General features: G+C 33.7%; 1 non-coding gene across 1 annotated transcript; it reads left to right on the plus strand.

Annotated features, from left to right (window-relative positions):
- The first annotated feature begins 1,853 nt into the window (after positions 1-1,853).
- On the plus strand, positions 1,854-1,942 carry TRNAM-CAU (transfer RNA methionine (anticodon CAU)). The gene is given in 2 exon segments: positions 1,854-1,890; positions 1,907-1,942. It is a non-coding gene; the product is annotated as a tRNA-Met (tRNA).
- Positions 1,943-8,134: the final 6,192 nt, after the last annotated feature.

Raw genomic sequence — 8,134 nt, forward strand, 5'->3', positions numbered from 1 at the left:
AAGTCCCGCCTGTTCGTATACGAAAACGTGGAAAATACATTGCTAATTGTAATCAATATTTCCGTTAATATTATAAAAGTATTATCGAAAAAAATTTTTTACTAAAATAAAATCGCTAAATAAGGTTAAGATCGTTAATAAAAATCACTAAGTGTTGTAGGTGCTGGTGTATTTAATTATGGCAAAGCACACTAGGGCTATCTGCATGAAGGGAGGGATGCCTTCGTGGAGAACTTTCGAAGGGAAACTGGATCACATACACGTTACACATGAGGAAAACCACGAAAGCGCCCATGCAGCCGGCCCGTTCGCGGGATTCGAACCTCGGACCGAACTACCAGTGTTCAGCGTCTTTACCGCTCGGCCGCTGGTGGGCCACTAACTGCTAGAAAAATGTCACCAAATAAGGGATTATTCCGCCAAACAGGCTTGTTTTCAATTTTAGACAACTATTTAAAATTAGGCAAAAAAGCAGCGTCAGTTTGGCTTAGATTTTAACTAACTCTATTGATAACTGATCGATTTTCAGTAGTTTAGTAGTATCTGTATCCATTTTTAGTGATCTATCGATAGTGATAATCCTAAATTGATCACTGTCGATTTAAGATCAGTCACAGGTTCCTCGTCTTCAGAACAATAAAATAAATAAATAAATAAAAATTAATTCTAACGTTTAACAAACGCTTAAATACGGATCTGCTAACAGTACTTAATTCAGTAGACCAGAATAACTAAAAAAGTGACTTAATACATTTCAATAATAATAAAAAAAAAAAAATCTGAAAGCTTTCAGATTTTATATTATGTTTATATTTAAGAGACTTTTTAGCGTTTTATGTGTTATTTTTTATCTATTAAATATCATGTTCTTCGCTCTTTAACCATAAAATTAAATTCAACAGCAGTATCATAAAATATTTAAAAAGAGCATATCTTTGGAATTTCCGATGCACAGTCTCGCGCGCTGAAGATAAAATTGTTTTTTGGTTCCGTACAGTGTTGCCAGTGGTCGCTTTGAAATTGTTGAGTTTGTTAATCAAAAATTCGTTAAAATTTTACGAAATATTAAAAAGATTATATAACAAACTCCACATTTCAAATTTGGGCTTCCAGATGCCCATATTCGAGTAGAGGACTACGTTATTCGAAATATGATCTCTTTAGGTACCTTTTTTTTTCACAATGCGAGAAACATAGATGAGCTTCTTTATATTTAATTTCTTTAAATATAATAAGGGCGATAATATTTGATGGTAACAATCTGAAAAGTGATACAGCCGTGTATGGCAATTGGACGCAAAATGCCATTTCGGGATTAATAGCCCTCCCGGGCTAACGCACCGGCTAAAGATCACAACTAAGTGACATTTGAATATTTTATTTTCCAATATACTCATCAGATTTGATTATATGTAGTTTTTATTCGAATTTGCGATTATTTAGTATATATATATATATATATATATATATTATAAACTAGAGAATTCTTTTTTTTCTAGTCTTCAATTACGCTATTAACTTTTTCTGATTAATGTCCTTACATTACGTCTTCACGCTTTTTAAATTTTCTCTGACCGACTTGAGTTTACTTGTCATTCTTTTTTTTCTTTTTTCAAAGTTTTATTTAACCAAGAAATATCTTTATTATATGCCAGTATGAGGCACTATTAATTTTACATAAAAACAGAAGCGAAATATTTGTATCATTTCCCGTATTCGTTCGTATTTCTGTAAAATTCAGTTCATTATTTTTATAGCAACTAAAAATCATGTTTCTGAAACGTTCAGTCTGGTTGAAACGCGTATGTTTTTATTTTGAGGGTATTGTATCTATTTTCGAAACTTGCTTCTGTGCCTTGGTAGCGCAGTAGGCAGCGCGTCAGTCTCATAATCCCTCGAAAGAGAAATCTGAAGGTCGTGAGTTCGATCCTCACCCGGGGCAGGTTGACTCTTTTTGGTAAACATTTTTCATGAGTTATTGAAACATAGCAACGAGGCCGTAATCTGTTGTTTGCTATATAAAAATACCCCCCTAAAGAAAATTAAATATTTAAACAAATATATATAACAGCTTAAAAGTTCTGTAACCTTCTCGGTTATGTTGATTCTTTATATAGTCCCTTAGTTTCTTTATGTAAAATTGCCTATTTCTGCTGTTAGTATTTATTTTTTATGATAAGGTAAACGACGCTAAAACAATCTTAGGTACCTTGAAATAATTAACACTTGATATCACGTTTCACAAGCATATTATTTTTCTAGTTAGAAAATGAGGGAATTATCGGGAGAAAAGCAGTGTAATAATTGACTAATAATAAAAATAAACATGCATAACGACTGGTAATAATAAATTATAAATTAAAAATAATAAATTAATAATAAATTATAAATAATAATTTAAATACCACTTACAAGTGCATATACAAGGGCTTACGCGGTTAGTATTGCCGGCACAGGCAACTTGAAAAAAGTACTGGCACCTTTATAAGTTGTCCATCGTTCACCACTGCGCCAGGGTTTCATTTTATAAAAGCACAAAGATGTCGGCACAAGGATAAAGTTCAGTATTGGTGAGGAAATTATACCTCTTCAAGACTGCCGAAAAGTCCACGTGAAGGTCTTAATTTTGGCGAACAGTCGGCAACTTTTATAAAAGTGCCGGAACCTTTATTAAAATTAACAGTCGCGCGCAAAACACAAGGTTGCCCTGGCGTAAAGTCACAAATGAACCAGCACATTTTGAAGTTCGGTATTATGAGGAAACCAACTCTAATCAATGCTGCTGGCACATCAGTGTGAAGATTTTAATCTTCGCTAATAGTCGCCAAATTGCACAAAAGTGCCGGCACCTTTATAACATTTTACGACATCATAGGGAAGGCAATACATGAAAATTCCTTGCTTTTCTGTGGTAGAGTAGAGAATTAAATCAATAATTAAGAATTTGTGACGGGCTAACCACGACGGGGTTAGGACGTTTAATACGATTGCCATTAATTTATCTTTTATTTTTTTTTTTTTATTTATTTATTTTTTTTTTTTTTAGAATGTCATTAAATCTGTGTCTTTTCATGAGTTTACCGATTTTTTGCTTCACAAATTGTACAAAATTAATATTTCCTATTTTTTAAATCATCAATATCGGGCAAGGAAACACGGCACAGGCCCTGGCTCCTCCTTGTTTCAGACGATGAAGATACAATTGTGATATATATATATATTTTTTTTCTTATCCTCCTTTAAAAGTGAATTCAAACTCTGTGTACGTGCTTCAATGCAAAGAATTAGAGTCCGGAATTTTTACGTTTTAAAGGAAAAATTCTTTTCTTGGTAAATTAAAAGGCGATTTAAAAAATAAGGAAAGAAACCGAATCCATAAAATATGCATTCGAATGCTATAGAATGCAGCCCAATGCATTACACAATTACTTCTATCTCAAAAAGTACATTCTGAACGTTATCTGAGACGAAATTTAAAAGCTCACATTACTGACAACACTAGGTCCCTAATCTAATCTGAGAAATGGCCACGGAAGTGATTGCTTTTTATCAGGAAGTTAACAATAATTGTAATGAGGAAATTTTTTTATCATTCGGCCTTTTCCCAATGCCTGTGTCATTTGGTCACAGTTTGATCAAAGTGGTAAGACAGGCCGTTGTCTAAAACTATAATTGGAAGTCTAAATAAATTGTAAGTTGATTTCAAATAGGTTTCATGTATTTAATGTGAAAATGAGATAAACGCATATATGAATGCAAAAGTACATCATCCCGCCCTCCCCCCGAAAAAAAACTAGTCCTTCCATCAGAAAAAAAGAAAATCCTTGGTCCTAGACATGCGTAAAACCGATATCACATCTACTATTCCCCCTTCAACAGCGTGTAGAAAGAAACATTTCTGCGAATTTTCATTTTCGGGATATTCGATTGATTGAATTATGCAAAAACTAGTTCTTCAGAGAAAAACTATGAGGGACATAGGTTTAAGAGAAATATTTTCCTTTCGATTGTAAAATGTCCCGCATAACTAGTCGGGACATCGGTTCCAATGAAACATTTCGGCTAGAAACCCTTTAATGGCAGTAGTAGGAGAAACAAGTTTCTCATAGCTTCACGCGTCGTTAGTTATGATAACCCCATAAAGCGTATTAGAAAATCTTTAGGAATGTTTCAATTACATAAAAATAAATAGTTGCACATTTAACTGATTGATGGAGTAATTGTACCAGTTAATTTGGAATCAACGTTATCTAGTTTTTGATATTCTTTTGTTTACATCTCCCAAATCTATATTAACTTACCTTTCGAAATATGGAAGAACAAAGAATTAAAATAAAATTTTGTTTAATATTTGGAAAAGCTTCCTCAAAGAGGGTAGATATATTAAATACGATTAATGGCTGACAATCTCCATTATAATCAAGAATTATTTAGCGGGATAAACATTTCAAAGAACGAAGAGTATCAACAAAATATTATGGCCGAATTTTTGACTTCGAAGAATGAATATTAATGTTGAGAAAATTTTAAAATTAATATCAAATGGTTAATGGTAAGAATTTTTTCTAAACTCAGCCAAATGTTCCCGTTTTGTCAAACAGTCCATAGATTTCATCATTAAAAATTTTTATAGCCATTTTCTTCTCTCTCTCATTTACATTCGACAACTAATTTTATCCATCCTTTTAATCTTTTAGTGTTGCTTTTAATACGTTACCACTTTAGAATTTGCACTAACACGAAACTGCCGGTACTGATAATGCGTATGGCTTGAATTTAGATGATTACTTAGAGTAAAAGACATTAAATGTTATAAAAAGAATTGAAAAAAAAAAAAAATAACGCGTGAACACTCAGAACAATCATCAAAGCAGGATCTGGCGTTTCTTAAAAAAAAAAAAAAAAAAAAAAGTGCCGGCAAATCAAAAGGCTGATTGATTGTTTCTGACAGGCTGTGAGGAAGTGTCAATTGTTACCCATAACTGATTATTACTTGCTAGAAAATTCCATGTTCCCGCAAGAGCGATGGGGAAACGCTACCTGTGCGGAACTGTTATGTGCGCCAAGTGTCATGTCACACTTTTTTCAAGATGAACTGCATAGGGCTAACACGATTATAAAATCGACTTCGACATCGCGATAGAAATCCATTTCGAAGATTTCGTGTAGATCGTTTAATGAGAATTTGGCTGTTTTCACCAACTCGGATTTGCAATATTATTTGGCGAGATTTGAGAGTTCCTTTTTTTCCTTTCCTTATTTTTCGGGAGCCTTCTTTCCGTTTCCCTTGTTTCTCGGTGACGTTTTTTCCACGTACCATCTAAAGAGAGGCTGCCGATCCTATGCAGGTTCGATTCTGTATCGCATTTAAAAGGATAATTCTCTTTTAGAAATTAGAATTCCACTTATCAGTTCAGCTTGTATCCATCCTGTTTACTCTCAGAACTCTTTTATTTTGAGTTCGGTTTGGGTAGGAGAATTTATTGACATTTTTCTGGTCCCTTTCTCATATGCTACAATTATTTACATTAAACATTTTCTCTCAGAAATTTTTTTTAATATGCGTGAGTGGAAAGATTTTATTTTTAATTTTTTTAAAACATATTAATTCTGCTTGGCTTTCTTTGAAGCAATTTAAATTAAATTACATTTTAATTTTACAATTCTATCTCAAATCGTGCTAAAGCGATACTATTGAGTAAGAATTCATCTATCTGAACTATTACGGGAATTTTCTGCAAAGAAAACTACGACTGTGAAGAAATTCCAAGTAGCAGAGCTAAAAAACGGTGTGCGGACAAAAAGTCACACGGAAAAAAGGGAAACGGAAAGGAGGGCACCGGATGAATGTTAATGACAAAGTTCGGGACGCGACTCAGAAATGTCTCGGAAAATGTTACTAATGGGTTGCCACTCAACAGTGAGTTAGAAGAGAATTTCTAATGGTTGCGAAAAATATTGGATTTTTTCTTGTCTTCTAATACAGTTACGCATATTTAACTATAATAACAAATTACATTTGCTAATTTGGTATTACATTTATTTTCCCTATTATTTCTTTTTATTTATACTTCACTTAGCAGCTTTTATAACTAGATATAATAGGATATTATTGAAAATCGATAAAAACCAAAGATCTTTAATTTATTTTCCTTTGAATAAGAGAGCTAGCGTAATGAGGTGAATCTATTAAAAATAGTTTCATTTGCATTTAAAACATTTTGTAACTAGTATTGTTACATACCATTAGCGAAATAATTAAAATAAAATAAGTTACCGTTATTGTGATCAAATTAAAATAAGTTTATAATATTGTATAACATACATACTGCAAAATTTCTAATTCTACTTGCTATATATAGCAACATCTGCTTCTTCAATGTTAAGGATAAAATTTTGCAGTATCATACAAAATGCAGTTCTGTCACGTATTTCTCTTCTTAATTATATTAAAGTGCTAATCTTCCTTTCAAACAGTAGTACATTTCTCAATATAGTCTGATAGGGCATTTTTTTTTTTTTTTTTTTTTAACGTTTTGTGTGTTATCTTTATTTATTAACTATAATATTCTTTGCACTTAAACCATAAAATTCAGTTCAACAACAATGTCGCAAAATAATGTTAAAATAAGCATATCTTTAGAATTTCTGATGCGCAGTTCCGCGCGCTGCGGATACGAACATGGAGGTAGGAAGTAAGACATTTCTTACCTCCATGGATAAGAAGATACCCCCGTAAAGTTGTTGTCATTGCTCGCTTTTAAATCGTTGAGTTTGTTAACCAAAAATTCGTTAAAGTTTTACAAAATATGAAATCGATAATAAAACAAATTCCAAATTTGGGCTTTTAGATGCATATTCGCAGTAGGATTACGACATTCAAAATTGGATGGCTCTATGTACTGTTGTTTTACCACGATGTGAGAAACATACAAACATTTATGCACATTCTTCATTATTTAATTTCTTCAAATATAACACAGAGCGATAGTATTTGGTGGCAACGATTTGAAAAATGTACGCCATTTATAGGGTTCCGACGCAAATTCGAAAAACGAAAACAATAGTCCTGCAGGGACAAAGTCCCTTTGGACTAATAAGTTGCTCTAGCTTTCTCATTTAGCGATAATTTCATTTAACAACAAAAATTCGGTTTTATAAATTAGCAACAGTAAATATTATTCTTATTTAATTAAAAGAAAAATCACTTTTGAGATATATTGAAAATCTGATGCTTTTAGAATGCAAGTTTTTCACTGAAGACACCCTGGAGGTAGGAATCCTTCCTTCCTGCATGACAAACATTTATATGCGAGTTGGGCACAAAATTGAAACGCTTAGGAAGCACTTCCATAGTCCATTTACAGCTGACACGCATAGGAACAGTGAAAAGGGCATACACACCCAGTACACCGAAGGTCAAATTGTTTGTTTCCAACTGATGGCAACGTTAAGAGTAAAATCGAAACATACCATCTACTATTATCACCCCTCTTGGAGCGACAGAAAGAACAGATCCTTTCTCCGTGCAGAGAGCAATCGAACGAGCTGACCACTCCCTGCCGTATCCCTCTTTTACCCTCCAGAACATTCCACAATTGCGGGATCCCCCTTTTTTCTAAGAAACTGTGGATAGAAAATCCAGATTGACGGGCTGAGAGAAGCAGAAACCCGGTGGCTACCATCAGCGGGTCGGGTCGAGTCGTAAATAAGGCTGTTTGGAACTCGGAGCGAGTCCCCCTCTCCCACTGCGCCATTTGCAATGCCACTTGTGATCATGCCGCTCGCTCTTCTGAAGAATCCACAGGGGAGCTATATTTAGTGAAGTGCCAGGTTCGTCAGTGGGGAGCTTTGGAAAGAACAGCAGTAGTTCTGGTTTCAGCCCCCCCCTGATAGCTACTGCTGCTCTGAGGCAGTGGAGGAATGATTCAGTAATGACATAATTCAATGGCTGATTATTTTACTTCGGAAAGACATCCGCTTTTCATTGACTTCGGAAGCAATCAAAAGGAATAATGCAAGGCGTAATGCCGTTTGAGAATTCTTTTGTTTACAATGAACTCTTTAAATCTACGTAACCAATTTTTGTGACACCTTCTGAGTTATTTGATAATACATGGATTTTTAGTTAGTA

The sequence above is a fragment of the Stegodyphus dumicola genome, chromosome 8, assembly GCF_044657685.1.
Source record: "Stegodyphus dumicola isolate Sdum_Otavi_A_Nest chromosome 8, ASM4465768v1".
NCBI lineage: Eukaryota > Metazoa > Arthropoda > Arachnida > Araneae > Eresidae > Stegodyphus > Stegodyphus dumicola.